The following is an 18976-nucleotide window of genomic DNA, read 5'->3' on the forward strand; positions in this document are numbered from 1 at the left end:
AGTCAGGGGCCTGTGCAGCCATGCCTGGCTTTTTTGTATTTGAACTCAGGTCTTCATACTTGCAGAGCAAGTGCTCTTAACCACTGAGCCATCTCACCAGACTCTAGATTAGTTGCTGAGACAGGGTCTTATGTAGCCCAAGCAGTCATGGAGCCAACAAATAGTTAAAGACACCTAAATGTCTGATTCTCCTGCCTCTGTCCACCAAGTGCTGGGATTACCAATGTGTGCTATTACACCCTACTTAAAATAAACAAAAAGAAACTTTTGGGCTAAGGAGCTAAGATGCTTCAGCAGGTAAAAGTGTTTGCCATACAAGCACAATGACCTGAGGTCAAACCACCAGAAACCATGTAAAAGCCAGATGCCAGATGTGTGTCTGTGATCCCAGGGCTGCTACAAAAAGGCAAAGACAGAATCCCTGGAAGCTCACTGGAATCTGGCATACATACTATAGAAACAACAGAGACCCTTTTCTCAAACGAGGTGGGGAGAAAAGACTCCTACATAGGGTAATCTTCTGATCTTGCGAGTGTATGCATGTACACATATGCACACACACATGCAAGTGGACACAGCACAAATACACACACACCACAACAACAACTTTAACCATGGTGCTGCATGTCCACTATCCATATTTCCATTTAGTTCTATATCTTTCCATGTTTCCTTCAGTGTCTTTATTGAACTTAACTTACCCTAACTCTAGAGAGCCAGATGTCGAGTAAAAGCACCCATAACTATGTGTAAAAGCATGTTCCCTTACCATCTTCATTTGAAACCTGGGAAAGTCGTGCTGATCTGGGAGCAGTGTATCATGAGTATCAGATAGGTTGCTAACTAGTGACTAGTAAGACATGCGGGCCACTGTTATGGACAGACACTGATACTTCCTTAACCACCTTCATCCCCTATGAAACCCAAACAGAATCCTGTCACCTCTGAATGGCACCAACTGCTGTCCTCACCCTGGATTCAGGAGCAAGGAACTCAGGGAAGTGTCCTAGTCAATAAAATACTCCCATAAGGTCAGGAACCATCTCCATGTTGTCTCGTGTTACCTATCTCAGTTTGCTTTCTACTGTCCTGATAAAACATCATAAGTAAAGGCAACATGGGGAGAAAAGGGCTTATTTAACTCACAACTCACAGTCCATCATCAGGAACCTGGAAGCAAGAACTGAAGCAGAGACCCTGGAGGAATACTGCTTACGGGCTTGCTCCTCCTGGCTTGCTTTCTTATACCACCCATCACCCCTTGCCCAGGGATGGCACTACCCAGTCAGCTGAGTCCTCCTACACCAATCATTAATCAAGAAAACGCCCTATAGACTCGCCTCCAGGCAATCTGATGGAGGCATTTTCTCCACTGAGGTTCCTCTTCCCAGATGACCCTAGCCTGTGTCAGGTTGACAAAAAAAAAAAAAAAAAAAAAAAAAACCAACCAGGACACTGACATAAGGCTGCTAGACCTACCTACTCCTGCTGATTCTTCTCTACTTGTGTAGTTAGGAATATTTTATACAAGTCTCTAAGCATTTTTTTGAAGACAGGGTCTCACTAGGCCTATCTGAAACTCATAGAGATCCACCTGTCTCTGTTTCCTGAGTCCCAGGATTAAAGGCTTATACCACCGCATATGCCCCTCTGAACCTTTTTTTAAAAGTCCAGACTCAGTCTAGGGAAGTAGCCCAGAGGTAGTTGGAATGCTTGCCTAGAACAAGCAATGCCCTAGGTTCCATCTCCAGCACTGGAAAAAGAAAAGAGAATGAAGGAAAGGGACTCAAGCAGTCTTAAAATTAACAAGTTGAAAAAGCAAACTGGTGCTCTCTAGCAAGAGTCAGGAACAAAAGATGACAGTAAACACAGCAGCTGCTACTAAAACGATCAATGTGAAGAAGCCCGCTTAGACAAATCCAGGACCAAAGCAAGCCAGTGAGAGTCAGAAAATTAATTGGCTCCTTAATTCAAAAGGTGTTACAAGGGCTGGTGAGATGGCTCAGTGGTTAAGAGCACTGACTGCTCTCATGAGTTCAAATCCCAGCAACCACATGGTGGCTCACAACCATCTGTAATGAGATCTGATGCCCTCTTATGGGGTGTCTGAAGACAGCAGTGTACTTACATATAATAAATAAATAGTTTAAAAAAAAAAAAAAGGTGTTACAAGGGAGACTTGCTTCCAGTTTCTACCCGACCAAGCCTTTACAGAGCAATCTGTAAAATCAACCTGTCAGCATTAAGTGTTGGCCTGAGAGTATCGTACAATAAGACACTGACTGTGAATAGAAAGGTTTACAGCATCTCTTTGGAAAAGCCAGAAGTTGACAATATCTTCTGAAAAATTGTCACACTTGAAAATTACACAGTTTGAAAATTTAGCATATATGACACAGTACAGAGTACAAATTGTACTCAGAGTGGTTTTTTAAAGGGAGGGCAAAGAGAGAGACAGAGACAGAGAGAGTGCAACCAATTCAGGCAGAAGGCTGCGTCATTAGCCAGTGTTTATTTAAAGAGGAATTCTGAGTGAGTTCTGATGCAACCGTCCGAGATTATGAATATCTGCTGGGCTCAGTGGAATGCAGACTTCTGTTCTCATGACTTAACATACAAGAAACAAACTGGCTTCCAAACACAGAAAACTACGTGATTGGAGCTACTTTATTCATTTACACAGTGTTCTACAAAATTCAGATGGTTTTGTTACTCTGATATATGTCACTGCTTAGAAACAGATCTTTAAGGAGACTAAAATTACCAGCTCTGGCGAGTATCTCCCAGAAGAACTGAACAGGTCGGCAGCAGTCAACTATACTAATGTGTACAAGAGAACAACACGCTTAATATAGCAACATAAGATTTGAGACTCAGCAGAGGCCTTAGTGATCTAGTTCACCTAACTCACTTTATCACTGAGGAAACTGACTCTAAACATGTAATCACTTGTTACTAACAGTCCGTGACTAAACTCCAGTCTCTAGGTAGACTCCTGACCCTGAAGCATGCGAACACATTTCTGATCTGTTATAAAGAGCAGGAAGATGAAAAGAGTCATTTCAGGTGCATTAAAATTGTCTTCCTTTCCAATCTTCACAGAGAAATAAAAGAAGGCAGCTGCTCCTTCATGGAGCACATGGCCCATACTCAAAGCAGAAGCACACCAACTGCTCAGAACCAGAAAGGGACACAGACAACTCAGAAAAATCCAGAACTCCCTCTGGCTTTGTGATCCACTCTTTTAAGGGTTCTTGGTTTTACGTTGCAAATGTGCAGCTGTTACACCTGCTGTGGGTCCTGAGAGCCAATGGCCAATGGGAAAAATACCATTTCCATATTGATAATACTGAAGAATGCAGATTTCAAAAGAAACCATCAGTCTATAAATGCATTACAAATCTACCACTGACTTGAGCAGTCAGCCTAGATGCTGTCACTGGAGACTAGGAATTGGTTTTATTTGGATTATAAGCCCCAACCTCACTGTTAGTCAGTCACACATGTAGCTAACCTTCACTGCAGACACACATCAAGTTCTACCAGACCGTAGATAGAAAACTCCACCTTTAATTAAACTGTGAGAAAGAAGCGTGGGGAGCGTACAAAAGGGCCTGCAAGTTGGCAAAGCACATGTTCTGACAGGAGGAGCACAAGTTGCTTTTCCATGTGGAACATTTAGGTCCTTGTAAATCCCAAGTTCCCCACTGACAACTGCTCATTAAAACATGCCCTTTCAATCACCAACATCACTCCTACTCAAAACTAACTCTGTAAACATGGCAGGGAAAAGGTTTAATTTCTCAAACCAGGATGCATCATTGTCTCCTAGTGCTACTTAAATGACAGAATAACACTGCTAGTTAAAGGCACTGGGAGAAGAGAGGAGCTAGAGCTAGCCCTAGCACTTACGGAGTTTACACCCAGTCTCCATGCACTCTACACGGCCACTATCAAGCAACTGTGAGCCACATTTTATAGAAGAGAGAACTGAGCTCCAAAGGTTTGTATAAAGTCTTCCACAAAATAAAAGGGCTGGAGTTTTCGGTTAGGAAAAGAATGGAGCTGGACATGGTGGCACACACACCTAGGACTCCAGACCTCAGTAAATCACCAATTCAAAGATGTCCTTGGTGATAATACTGCGGATCTACCTTAAGGGATGGGAGTGCTGAACAAGTGGCTCTTAAGAGCATTACTGTTCTTCCAGAAGCCCCAAGTTTGGTTCCCAGCACCCTCAGACAGCTCACCAGTAATTCCAGCGTGGGTGCATGCATGCACGTGCACACACACACACAGACACACAGACAACTCTCACACAGACACAAGGACACTCATAAAAACACACACATAAATGAAAAAATAAATAAGCCAAATGTGAAGTTGCACTCGAGGCAACTGGATCTCTGTGAGTTCAAGGATACATAGCAAATTCCAGGCCAGCCAAGGCTATGCAATGAGACCCTGCCTCAAAAAATAAAAACAAAAAAAGAAGAGTTTGAGGCCAGCCTGGTCTACAGAGTGAGTTCCAGGACAGCCAGGGCTATACAGAGAAACCCCTGTCTTGACGACGCCCCCGCCCCCCGCAAAAAAAAATTTTTTAAATAAATTTTAAAAGAGAAAGAGAGCTATTACTGAGTATAATGGCGCATGCCTATAATCTCAAGAGACTAAAGTAAGGTGATGACTGCAAGTCTGAGGCCAGCCAGGTCAACACAGTAAGTTCTAGGCTAGCCATGTCTACAGAGGAAGACCTATCCTCCTCCAGAGGGAAGAAAATAGAAAAAAGAAAATGACTAAATTTGGGCTGGAGAGATGGCTCAATGGTTAAGAGCACTGACTGCTCTTCCAGAGGTCCTGAGTTCAACTCCCAGCAACCACATGATGGCTCACAACCATCTGGAATGGGATTTGATGTCCTCTTCTGGTGTGTCTGAAGACAGCAACAGTGTACTCATATAAATAAAATAAATCTTTTTTAAAAAAATGACTACATTCTTGCTTTTAACCTGCCTTATATGAACAGGTAGGCTTCTCTAGAGCAGGGTTTGAACCTGTTTTTTCTCTGCTTGTTATCTGGGCTAGTCCCTCTCATAGCAGATGCTTGATAAATGCCTGGTGAATATATGAATTAAACAATAGGTGACAGGCCAAATATGATGGCACATGCCTGTAATTCCAGCACTCAAGTGGCAGAGGCAGTCTGGTTTACATACCAAGCTCCAGGCCAGCTAAGGCTATATAATAAAATTCTGCTTCAAACCGAAACAAACCAGAAATAAGGTTGAGGGGATACCTCAATAGAAACAAGGCTAAGGGGATAGCTCAGCAAAGCTCTTGCTACACAAGCAGAAGGACCTAAGCTCAGTCCCCAGAATCAATATTTAAAAACAAATGAAAAGAAAAAGTGGGCATTGGGGACCCCAATGACGCACACTTGTAATCTCAGAACTGGAGAGACAGAGACAGGTAGATCCTCAAGTCTCCTTCACTAGACAGCCTAAAATACTTGGTGACTTCAAGGCTAGTCAGAGCCCCTATTTAAAAAAAAAAAAAAAAAAAAAAAAAAAGTGAGGAAGGAAAGTTACATTTGAGGAACACCAAGATTGACCTCTGCCCCTGTCTTTCTCTCTCTCTCTTTCTCTCCCCCCTCTCTCTTTCTCCCTCTCTTCTCCCTCCCCCCTCTAAGTAAGAAGTTGTTTTAAGCAGGGGAGGGCTAGAGAGATGGCTTAGTGGTTAAGGGCACTTGCTGCTCTTCAGAGGACCCAGACTTGATTCTATACTCACTTGGCAACTCCACAACCATCGGTATCTACAGTTACAGGGGATCTGACCCCTACTTCTGGCCTCTACATTCACCAAGAACGTACATGATACACATATACAAACACAAACACACACATAAATAATAAAAACAAATCTTTTACTAAATAAAATACAGAACAACAACAGAAACAAACTGTTTGAGGCTGGAGAGATGGTTCAGAAATCAAGAGTGCACACTTTTCCTGCAGAGGACCTGAGTTTGGCTCCAAACACCCATGCCCAGTGACTCACCACCACCTAAAACTCTAGCTTGACCAGATCCAATATTCTCCTCTGGCCTCTGCAGGCATTGCTCACACACACACAAATTCACACTTGGACACACATGCACACACACACATACATTTTTAAGTCTTAAACAAAAAGTCTTCAAGGGGCTGGGCATGTAGCTCAGCAGTAGAGCACTTGCCTAACATACAAGGTCCTGGATTCAGTCTCCAGTCACACACACACACACACACACACACACACACACACACACTCTTTCAGCCTTTAACTGGATCTATAGATCTGACCTAAAAAAAACAAAACAGGACTCTTCAACTGACTACTGTAACCAATTAAGACTGTTCACATTATTTTTTGGTTTGGTTTGGTTTGGTTTAGGTTTTTCAAAACAGGGTTTCTCTGTATAGTCCAGGCTGTCCTGGAACTCACTCTGTAGACCAGGCTGGCCTCAAGCTCAGAGATCCACCTGCTTCTGCCTCCCAAGTGCTGGGATTAAAGATGTGCACCACCACTAATCAATCTTTTCTTTCTCTTCTCTTCTTCTCTCTCTCTCCTCTCTCTGTCTCTCTCTCTCTGTCTCTCTCTCTCTGTCTCTCTCTCTCTCTGTCTCTGTCTCTGTCTCTGTCTCTCTCTCTCTCTCTCTCTCACTTTCTCTCTCAATTTTTTTTTTTTGTACAGGTTCTTACTATGTCCCACTAAGCTGGTCTAGAATTCACAGAGATCTGCCTGCCTCTGCCTCCTGAGGCAATACCACAGCCAGCTTTCATATTGTTTGTTTGTTTGTTGTTTTTTCAATAAGATTTTTAATAAAATATCCCTACTATCACTTATTTCTCCTGAAAGTGGGGGCACAAATATTTCAATATCCTTCGTGAGTTGAAGAATGTGTAGGGCCAGAAAGACAGCTTAGTAGATAAGGGTACTATGTGGCGAGCCTCTAGTCACTCCAGTGACTGGCCTAGTCCTTCTGGTGAAAGAAGAAAGCCTTCTCCCCTCCACTGTCCTCTCCAGTGGTTTGAATGACTGTGTCTCCCATAGGCTCAGGTATTTGAACACTTGGTCCTCAGGTGACTGTTGCCTGGGGAAGTGGTGCAGCATCATTAGGGGTGAGCTCTGAAGAGTTACAGCCTCAGCTCCCTTCCAGTTCGCTTTACGCTTGCCAGTGAAGACATGATCTCTCAGCTTTCTGCTACTGCCCCCTGCTGCCATGCCTCCTCTGCCATTATAGACTCTCCCTCTGGAAGCATAAGCCCAAACTCTTCTGAAGTAACTAACAAGTGCTCTGACATCCTCAGTCATGCTGTGGCATGTGCATGCAATGAGAGCACACACACAGAGACACACACTCACACACACAAAGGTAAAGTAAAACAAAAATAATCTGTACAGTCGGGAAGGAAAAATCTAATCAGAGTTGCCTTTCTGCTATACATCACACCCAAATTCCAGATGATTTGAACTCTGGATCCTTGGGCCCTTGGCTTCAAAAATAAAACTGTAAATCAAGGACTTGTCACTTGTCAAAAATGGGCAGACTCTTCAACTGGGATTTAATCCAAGCTTAGAAATAAGTAAGCAAGGGAGAATACAAACGCCAAACTACATAATTCAAGTTGGAAGCATACAGAGCCATATGATTACATAAAACTTAAGGAAGCAAAATGCCTTGTCTCAGTCTCATGATTCCTGAGAAGAGACACAAGAGACAGATGAAAACACAGGCTTCCCTGAGGACTGAGATGCCCGACAGGCTTCCCAACAGGGATTTTGTAACAGGACTATTTCCTCTTTTCAAGGACTTTGCAAAAAATACTTTTAAGATGTTGTTGCTGGCCCACAATAAACAGACAATCAAAAAACAGACCCACCCATTGAGTTCCTGCTAATGGAATCTGTCCTCCTAGAAGTGCCAGATGGAGACTTAAGGGGAAAAAAAGCTCTTCACTAATTGTGGCCAAGATTCCTTGGTACTTCATGCCAGGACCAGGATATTAACCCAGATGTCCTAGCCAAATTCAAGGTTGGTTAAGTACAATCTGCCAACCTATTAAAAAAAAGCGGGGGGTGGGGGGTGGGTGTAGGAGGCTCCTTCTGTACCCTGACTGCAATCTGAAGAGGTCACTCTTCCCTAAAATTCCTGTACATTACCATCAGTCAATGATTCTTTTTAGAACTGTAATGAAAATATTGATTTAAAACATATGGACTGTTGAGTTCCATCTATATGAAAAACATACCCTAGTGTTTATTAAAAACATATAAGATGCTGTAATAAAGCCTCCCTAATCGGCTATCTAAAAAGTTCACAGAGTGTTACAGACATTGTTTTTCAAGTGTTTTTCAAGATTAAGAATATTTATATAGAAGTTTATGTTAAACTGAGTTTGAACCAGCAGGGCAATGGGGGCACACACCTTTAATCCCAGGGGCAGAGGTAGGCAGATCTCTGAGTTCGAGGTCAGCCTAGTCTACAGAGTGAGTCTCAGGACAGCCAGGTCTATACAGGTCTATACTCTGTCTTGGGAGTTGGGGAGGACTAAGTTTGAACCATGAAACTTTTTATTTTGCTTGGTTTTTCGAGAGAATCATAAAACTTTTGACCCTAAAAAGTAGGGCTGGGGTGCCAGAAGCACGACTGAGAGAGAAACACTTCTGAAGATAACACTGCATAGATTCCTTGGGCTAAACAAAGATCCTGGATTGACATACAAACACAGGAAAGCATCAGCTGGAGATCGCTCACTGGTTAAAAGCTCTGGTTATTCTTCCAGAGGTTAGTGGTTCAATTCCCAGCATCTGGCTTAGAACCATCTAACTCCAATCCCAGGGGATCTAAATGCCTCTTCTGGCCTTCACAGGCCAGCATGCACATGGTCCACAGACACACGTGCTGGCAAAGCATCCATATACATAAAATATTTTTAATAGGAAAGTATAAAATATATACTCAACAGCAAGGTGGTGCTGGGAATAGAGACTGTATGAAGCTCTAGGTTTAATCTCAGACGTGTGTGCATGGAGGGGTTGAGTCCATATGTCAAGTACTGGGCTGGCCAACCTTTGACCAGCCACTGACTTGGTTGTATTGCCAAAGTACTCTGCACATTTATCAAAGCAACACAAGCTGGGGTTCTTACTCTGCATTCACTCGCACAGTGAGGCTTCTAATCCAGATAGTAAAGCTCTTTGAACTTTAATTCTTCCTATTTTTTAACACACACTTGATCACAGCAGAAATCTGGACATGGTAGTCCATGTTTATAATCCCAACTGTTACAGAGACAGAGGTGGGAGCTGAGCAGGGACAACATTACAAGACCCCCCACCTCCATCCCCAAAACTAGGTATGATGGCTGCCACCTGGAATCCCGGCACTTAGCAGGCTAAGTCAGGAGGATTGAGTTCCAGGTTAGCGTACTGCACAGGGAAATCCTAGCTTAAAAAAAAAAAAAAAAAAAAAAAAAAAAGATAAATGGGGAAGGGGGATGTGCATAGATGACATGTTAAGTTATTCTGAGTCTCAGTATTTTAACAAATATTTTCAGGATAAACGCCTGTAAGGCTTTAAATTATCTGCTCTCCAAGCTTCTAATTACCGAGGCCTTTGAGCTTTCGGGTCCATCTTCCATATGATCCCTTTTTCCTTCAGAGACCAACATCCTCCAACTTGCTTTTCATCTCTTCTCAAATCATGTTTTAATCTGGGTCTCATGAAACCCTATCTGAAAGTCCCATAGCTTTAACCATTATTTACAAGACTTCATATTCCTTCCCCTCTGATTTATACATCTTTTTCCTTTACCATTTATGACATTCTAACAGGCAACATACTTATGTTTAATATGATTATCGTGTGTCTTTCAAGTGGAAGAAAAGTACCAAGAGAATAAAGATTGGTCACTCTATTCAGGGCTGTGTCACTAGCATCCACAAGGGCATGTGGCACAGGAAATGGCTCCATAAGTATTGGTGGTGTGAATACTGAGTAGACCTCATGACACAGACAGACAGATATACCACAGCTCCACAAACAGCCTTTGGAGGAACCACAACCCAGTACAGGCGTGCCATGACTAATAACACTGGCTCTTATGTTTGGGTTTTTTTTTTATGTCAAAAAACTACAAGCCAGGCAGTGATGACACTTGTCTTTAATCCCAGTACTTAGAGAGACAGAGGCAGGCTGTGTGTTCCAGGATAGTCAAAGCCACACAAAGAGACCCAGTCTTGAAAAAAATAAAAAATAAAATAGAAAACTAAGAAAAAAAATTTTAAATGCCAATTTTTACCAAGTATTAAATTTCTCAAAGACAAGAATCAGGTTGGCTTTTTTTTTTTTTTTTTTTTTGTGCTCAACAATGACTGAAAAAGCAGAGAATGGCAAAATCCTCATGTTCAGAGATATTACAAAAGTTCCCAAAAGGTTTCAATGTTTACCTCTTTAATCCAGGCCTGGTAGGAAGCCTGGTTAGGCTTCAGATGAATCTCAGCAAGGGTCCTAAACTCTCAGCTAAGCAATCACCCACTTCCTTGGCTTTCATAATGTCCAGCCTTGCCTTTTACCATTGATTCACTGTGCAAACAAAATAACTAAGCAGACTGAAGTACAGTTCCTGACAACATCACCTATTGGCTGTGACTCTGACCTTTCAATGCCCTCCCTGTAAAATGAGGATGACAGCATCCTCCCTAGGTTGGATGAATTACACGACATAAAAACCCCCACACTTGCCCCCAGAGCCTGGCCATAAGAAGCCCTCAGTAACCTTAATTGTTATTATTTCAAGAGGAAGAAATGCCCCAAGGCTGAGGAACAACATACCTGAGGATACTTGCAAAAGATTATCATTAAGCCTAGAAGCCAAACACGGGCTCTCCTGACTGGGAGCCACTATTAGTTATAATAATCATAAAATCCTAGAATCAGAATCATCAAAGCACCACAGCATAAATATTTACAGAGCCCCAAGCTAACAGGCACAGTCCTGGCCTAGAAGAGGAAGAGGGTAGGCTGCTGAATCACACACACACACACAAAATGAAAAAGAAAAAGGAAATTACAGAATCATATCCACTGTCTTTATAAATAAATTAAATAAATAAATAGAAACAGTAATTGGCGCGCAAGGTTTTTTTTTTTTTTTTTTTTTTTTTAAAAACGGGTACCCACATGGATTACAGACTTAACGTGTCATTTCTTCATACCCGGAGAGGTGGGGCTGGGCAGGGAGGAAGGGGGTGGTGCACGGTTTCTGCCAGATGGAGAAGCCACATGAAGTGGAGAGACTACGGGATTTCAGGGCAGGACTCCAGATTCAAAATCCGATATTCTGTTGTTTTCTCTAATAACGCAAAGGCCTCCAGATCCCAGACAAACCACAAGGCTCGGCTTTTAAAATAGTCCCCCACCCCCACCCCGAACAAGTGTCATCTGTCTTCCGCGCCAACCCCCGACCGCCGCAGCAGGTTCGGGTTACCGGGCAGCGGTGATTTCAGAGATCTGGCACCCCGCGTCGCCCTTCTACCTTCTCACGGTAGAATCACGGTCCAGGGGTCTGACGGAAAACAAAAGCCCAGGGCCGAGCAGGCAGGAACCGGGCCAAAGCCGGGCCGGGCCGAGCCCGAGCGACACGGGGCAAGGGCGCCCTCCATGCCGGCTCGCGGACACCCGGCGTCCCGGGCCTGCCTGAGGAAGGCTCAGGTGGCGAGTGGCGGGCGGCGTCCAGGGCAACAGGTCGAACCGGACCCGCGGCCTCCACGAGCGACGGAGCCGTCCCCGGAACCTCCCCTCGGGAGCTGAGGAAGAGGACGCGGGCTCCTCAGAGAGCGGCTCCGGAGGCGGCGCAGGGGCAAGGAGTCCACGCTCCATCTTGAGGCGGCGGGGAGGAAGGCAAGGCCCCGGCCGCGGCTGACGGGGCCGGACGCGCGCGGCTCGCAGCCAGCCTCCCTCACAGCCGCTCTCTCCTCGTGCCCGCCACCCTCACGGGTGCGTCCGCGTCTCCTCAGCCGCGGTCCCGGGTGCGTGGCGGGAGCTCGAGGCGAGCCTTCTTCCCTCCCAGCGTCCCCCGGACCCCGGCGGCGGGAAGGAGCGGAGGGAGAGAAAGGGTGGGACGGCGAGGAAGGGGAGATGAGGCCCGCGCTTCGCTCACCGCCTGGGACGCCGCCGCTCGCCGTCACCTGCCTCCCAGCAGCAGCAGCAGCCGCCGCGGCCGCCGCCTCCCGCCTCCCCGGCTCTTCGGCTCGGGGCGGGGAAGAGAACGTGACGCGCCGCCGCCGCGGGGCCGGGAGAAGACGCCGCGCCGCCCCTCCCTCCCCGCGCCCGGGCCGCTGCCGCCTGCGAGCTCCCCGCCGCCCCTTTGTCTGCGTGCCCCCCTGCGAGCCCCTAAATCCTCCCGAGTCCACCGCGATAAGGAGCAAGATGCCCGGGACCGACCGAGGGGCCTGCAGCCGCGGGTGTTTTGGCATTTCAGGCTTTCCCCCCTGTTTCCTAGCAAAGTGTGCGCCCAGAATTTGCAAGTCACCCCGGATGGCACCGAACCGCAGCCTGCCGCTGGGATGGGGTGGGGTGCGGTTGGAGAAGGGGGGAGCTGATTAATTTTATTGACCTCCCCTTCCCGCCTAGAGCAGGGTGATAAATCCTTTGCCACAAGTTGGAAGGGAGATGCCCATATGCAAGCTAAGCTTGGGTTGAACGGTCTCTGCTCTCCAGGAAATCACTGAGGGGTTAAAAAAAAAAAAAAAAAAAAAATCCTTTGAGACAAGCCCAGGGCTGCAGCCCGTTAGTTTAAGAAAAGCGTCTTTTATTCGCCTCAGTCGTTTGGACAGAAGCCCAGGTTAATGTCCCGTCCGAGCTCCTCCCCAAGTAGGGATCCCCTTGTAAAGCTTTTGAAAGGGGCTGGAGAGGACGCTGCAACAGCCGGCTCAGGGCTGCGGTAGCAGAAGGCACCCAGCATTTCGCTCCCATGGACCATGGCAACCCCAGAAGTTTTGCAGCTCCCGGCAGAAATCTGCAGCTGTTGGAAGCCCAGGTTTCTGCAGTGACTCACTGATATAGAAGGGGCCACATGCTTCCTCCTCCTTCCCAGTAGGAGAAAATATTCCGGAGGGTGACCTTCCTTGTTGATCTTTATTCAAAACATCCTTGTGTCTGGACAAACGGACACACAGAGAGTCCAAGAAGAGAACTTCACTGGAAATGCACGAAGTTCTGAACCAAGTAAATTTATCTGCAGACCCTCCTGTTCATTTAAGCCTTAAATCACACACACACACACACAAAATAATCTATTATTTCACCTGAACCTGATGTGTGAGCTCCAAGGTCAAGAGGTGATAGTACCCTTGGAACCCAGAATTCATTCCTACTCAGAAAGACAATACTTAACCACTCAATCTGAATACACTCTTAACCGCTCATCTGAATACAAATAGGATTTCTGTGTGTAATAGCCCTGACTGTCATGGAACTCCCTTTGTAGACCAAAGCTGACCTCAAACACACAGAGATTCTCCTTCCTCTGCCTCCTAAGTTCCAGGACAGCCAGGGCTACACAGAGAAACCCTGTCTTAAAATGTAATAATAAATAATAATAAAATAATAATAATAATAGAACCAGGCCTATTGGTGTGTACACTTTCAATATTAGCCTTCAGAAGGCAGAGGGAAGTGAATCTCTGAGGTTGAGCCTAGACTGCTCTGCATACCAACCAGGGTTATATACTGAGACTCAGTCTCAAAAACAAAACATAACAGGGCCAAGTGACATGGATAAATATGTTTGCTGCACAGACCTGGAGATCTGGATTTAGACTCTCAAACTCACAGTGGAATGACCCCCAAACCACAATGGAGTGAGAAAACTGACTTCCAGTGATTGTCTTCTGATCTCCATATGTAATGCATGCATACCCCACTCACACATATATGCTGACACACACAATTACATGCATACACACAGATAATAAGTACACTGTTATAAAAAGAAGAGAACAGCAGTAATGTCATATATCTGGAAGAAACTGGTTTTTGGGGGGAGCTGAAAAGTTCCTCAGTTGGTAGAGTGATTCTTTACCATACGCAAAGCTCTGTCTCATAAAAGTCTCATAAAACTACGGTGTGGTGATGTATGTCTGTAATCCCAGCACTCAGGAGGTGGAACCTAAAACTAACCTGGGCTACGTGACACCTTTTTTTTTCTTTAATTAAATCTTTCTTATACATCATAGAAAGCACAGACCTGTAATGCCAGCTACTTAAGAAACTGAGGCAGGAGGATCAAAGCCTACCTGAGCTACAGAATAAGTTCAAAAAGAGGGAAAAAGAGAGAAAGAGGAAGAAATTTTACAGTTAATTAAAAAGTATTCTTGGTCTGGGATTACAGCTCAGTAGTCTAGTGATTACCTAGCCTGTATAAAGCTCTGACTTCCCCAGTACAGTGAGGGTGGGGAATATTCTTAAGCCAGAAATTCAGACTCAGACTCTGTCACTGAGCCACTGAAGGGACTGAGGCAAGGCAATCCCCTGAGTTCAAGGCTAGCCTGGTCTGCAAAGTTCTTTCCAGGCTGGTGAGAATCTATCTCAATATAAAATTTTGAAAATGCTTTGGATGAGACCTGTCACTCTGTAGACCAGGTTGGCCTCAAACTCACAGAGTCCTGGGATTAAAGGTGTTCCCTGCCGGGCAGTGGTGGCTGATGCCTTTAATCCCAGCACTTGTGCACTTGTGCGCATGAGAAGTTCAGAGAAACACTTGAGGGAGCACATTCTCTCCTTTTACCATGCGTTTTACCATTCTAGTGATCAAATTCAGGTCACTGGTAGAAAAGCACCTTTACATTTGTTTACAAGCTTTTCCTCCAGCCCTAACTGTCCTGAAACTTACTATGTAAACCAGACTGGCCTCAAACTCACAGAAATCCACCTGCCTCTGCCTCCCCAGTGCAGTAATTAAAGCTATACACTAGCATACCCAAGTCATTGGATTGTCTTGACTCAAGTTTTTCACGAGCTAGACCTGAGTTAGACACAAGCTAGAACTAGTGCCCCTCCTGCCTCTGCCTTCTAACCTTTGACATCACCTGTATTCTCCACTGGGTAGGACAGAAACAGAGTCTTAGGCTACAAACAAGAGAAACAAAGAGACGTCTCAGACTGACTACTTCGAACCAAAAATTAGTTGTATCACTAAAGCCAGATGAGAATGCTATTTCTATAAGCAATGCTATTGCTGGTTTTATAGAATTTTCTTATAAAGTAAAAATGTAGTGGGGGGGGCGGGGCGCATGCCTTTAATCCCAGCACTCAGGAGGCAGAAGCAGACAGAGCTCTGAATACAAGACCAGTCTGGTCTCCAGAACAGAGTCCAGGACAACCAGGCCTATACAGAGAAACACTGTCCTGAAAAAAAAACAAGGGGAAAAAAAAAAGTAGAAATGATGAAAGAATGACAAACTGCTGTTTAGAGTTCCGGGATCAGCTCTCAAAGAGAACCATCCTACGACCACAAAAGCACCATTCAGCTAACAAAGAACAGCAGCAGGCACACCATCCTGTATAAACCTCACTCCAGGCCTTCTGAATAGACCAGGGCTCTGAGTGCAGACTGCTTTACAATGCGGAGGTGGACCAAAATCTCTTGTAAAGTTGCCACCACATTTTTAAGATTCTGTGCCTTTTTAAAGAACCAGTAAGGCAAGATATCTGCGAAATCAGCGCCCGATGCAGTAGTTCTAATCAACGCCCATCTTTTCAAGTGCACAGAAAAAAGTTGAGAACTCCTTCCACAAAATCAAACACAAACACACTCAAGTACACAGGGACACGTATTCAAAGCATCGACAGCAGAAGTCGGTTGGTTTTTTTAAATTTGTTTTCGGTTTTTTGGTTTTTTGGTTTTGTTGTTGTTTATAGCAAAAGTATTTAAAATAGTCAAAAATCGAGGACAGACTGAAGGTGTTAGCGCCACATGGCAGCACTGGGAAATCAGAGGCAAGTGAGTCTCTGAGATCCACATAGGTCTACCTAGTGAGTTCCACACCAGCATGATACCCTGTCACATAACAGCTAAGTAAATATACAAGTTTTTAACACTTAGTATATCCACAGTGCAGTTCCTCAAAATGTCAGACAGAATTTCCGTGTGATCCAACAATTGTACTCAGAAGTATAGTCTCAAGAGAAATTAAAACACGTGTTGCAGGGCTAGAGAAATGAATGGCTCCGAGGTTAAGAGCACTGGCTGCTCTTCAGAGGGCCCGGGTTCAATTCCTAGCACCTACATGGTGGCTCTCACCTGTCTCTATCACCAGGACTCTGACACCCTCACACACATGCATGCAGGCAAAACAGGAATGAACATAGAAGTTTTTAAAATGTATATATATATATATATGTGTATGTGTGTGTGTGTGTGTATACATACATATACATGCATATATGTAGCTTTCCATCAGCCACAGATGAACTGGGTTTGCCTGGGGGTAAGAAAAGAATGGAGCCAAGACAAGGTTCTGATCAAGGCTCAAAGTTTAATATTCCCCACTGAGTTTATATAGGGGAAGTCCACTGAAAAGCCCATCCTTCATTTCAGCTGGATAACGTTGCAAAGCAGGCTCAGCGGGGCAGTCTGTTCTTCTAAGTTCTTGTAGGAAGTTGCAAGTGTAAACACAGCAGATAACTTCACCTAGGTGTTAAGGTCCTGTGTGGCAAGCACTCAAGCTGGGAAGGGCGAGCATGGGACACACACACACATACCAAAACACATGGTGCCAAAAAAAAATTGTATATAATTGTCAGGGTATGTTGGTGATGCACACCTTTAATCCCAGCACTGTCTCATTGGTGAGCTGGTTGTGAGGGCAAGTGCCTGTAAGTCCAGCCGTCTGAAAGTAGACTGGCCTGGGCTACATAGCAACTTCTAAATTGAGACTAGGCCAGCCCATCTAGTGACCCCTCATCTCCCCCTTATCTCCCCCCCACCTCTCTCTGAAGAGTTATTTGTTTTATGTATGTGAGTACACTTTCACTCTTCAGACACATCATTACAGATGGTTGTGAGCCACCACGTGGTTGCTGGGAACTGAACTCAGGACCTCTGGAAGAGCAGTCGGTACTCTTAACCACTGAGCCATCTCTCCAACTCTGTGAAACCCTCATCTCAAACTAAATAAAGTAAACATTCATGGCAGCATTACTCATAAGAACACAAACAGAAACAAATGTTTTTTAGACTAGTGGGTGGGAAGGCAAGATACAAAAATGTGATATATGCCGGGCGGTGGTGGCACACGCCTTTAATCCCAGTACTTGGGAGGCAGAGGCAGGTGGATTTCTGAGTTCGAGGCCAGCCTGGTCTACAGAGTGAGTTCCAGGACAGCCAGAGCTACACAGAGAAACCCTGTCTGGAAAAACCAAAAAAAAAAAAAAAAAAAAAAAAAACCTATTTACATTTTTCTCTAAAGGGACCTGCCTGTTTAAATGAGTATGTGCAAGACTGGAGAAATCTGGTAAAGTATGGACACGCCGAATGTAGCAGTGTCTCCTTGTGATGCCAGGCTGTAGTCATATAGGATTATTGAACATTACAAAGACTGAATGGAAGGTGAACAGACACCCTTGTGCATTAGTTTTTTACTTCCGATGACTCTCTTAATTAATTTGAAATATAAAGTTGAAAGAAACAGGGCCAGTGAGATGGCTCAGCAGGTAAAAAGGTGTCTGCAGCCAAGCTTTAAGACATGAGTTCAATCACAGGCTCCCATGTAGAAGAAGGGGTATATGGGCTCCTACAAATGACCTCTCACCTTAATAACCACACTGTGGCCTGTACCACCTCACACATGCAAATAAGTACATACATTTTATTTTCAAAAATTTATGAAGAAAGTTAGAAAAAAACCCAAACATCGGGAGGAAAGAGAAACCTTGGTTGTTTTGGTCTAGGGTTGAAACTTTTTCCACTTGTGACCGATTATCATCCACTCTCTGCTGGGATACGGCACCAAGCTTTGTCACGTTTTTAGACTGTTTCTACTGCAGCCAAAATAATGTATGTTTTTTAAAAAGTGGTTTGGACCTTTATATTCTTTGCTGAAGGTCAAAGTCTCAACCCTGTTATACAATAAGCCTGGCTGAGGTCCAGAACCTCTCCACGAAAGACAAAAATTCAAGGCAAGGAGCCGTGCAGCCTCTTGGGCTCTATATCAGGAAAGGGGCTCAGAACCTAGCCAGGGATTCTCCACGTTGGAATGGCATTTGAATTCTAGGACACAAGAAGTGATATCTGGCCAATTGCTAGCTTGTTTATTTGTTAGCTTGAGATAGACCCCCATTTAGCCCAGGCTAGCTTGGTCCTCATTATGTAGCCAAAGATCTTGAACTTCTGATTCTCCTGCTTCTTCTTCCCAAAGGCTAGGATTATAGCTATGTACCACCAGGCCTGCTTTATTTTTGTACTTTTATATTTATTTATTTGTTTATTTGTTTGTTTTTGTTTTTCCAGACAGGGTTTCTCTGTGTAGCCCTGGCTGTCCTGGAACTCACTTTGTAGACCAGGGTGGCCTTGAACTCAGAGATCAGCCGCCAGCTTTCACCTCCTGAGTGCTAGGGTTAAAAGTGTACACCATCACAGTCCTGCTTACTTTAATCTTTTAAAAATTGTGTGTGAGTCACATGTGTAGGCATGTACATATATGTAGGCCAGAAGGCAACCTCCAGGGTCACGTCTCAGGCACTACCTTAGCAATGAAGACTTCTTATGCAGGTGTTGGGATAGAGCAGAAGTCCTTGTACTTTCTTTTTTTCTTTTCTTTTTTTGGGGGTATGTGTGTGGAGGATGGGGGGTTTCGAGACAGGGTTTCTCTGTGTAGTCCTGGCTGTCCTGGAACTTACTCTGTAGACCAGGCTGGCCTCAAACTCAGAAAT

The 18976-nt window shown here is 44.7% G+C and overlaps 1 protein-coding gene across 15 annotated transcripts in view; it reads right to left on the reverse strand.

Annotated features, from left to right (window-relative positions):
- Clip1 (CAP-Gly domain containing linker protein 1) overlaps positions 1 to 12325 on the reverse strand; it is a 105883-nt gene extending 93558 nt beyond the window's left edge. For all 15 annotated transcript variants that reach the window (XM_076922849.1, XM_076922846.1, XM_076922843.1 and 12 more), the window contains exon 1: positions 12204 to 12325. The gene's annotated coding sequence lies outside the window, so the exon portion shown is untranslated. The remainder of the gene's footprint in view (positions 1 to 12203) is intronic.
- Between the last annotated feature and the right edge of the window lie 6651 nt (positions 12326 to 18976).

Source organism: Arvicanthis niloticus, chromosome 24 (assembly GCF_011762505.2).
Source record: "Arvicanthis niloticus isolate mArvNil1 chromosome 24, mArvNil1.pat.X, whole genome shotgun sequence".
NCBI lineage: Eukaryota > Metazoa > Chordata > Mammalia > Rodentia > Muridae > Arvicanthis > Arvicanthis niloticus.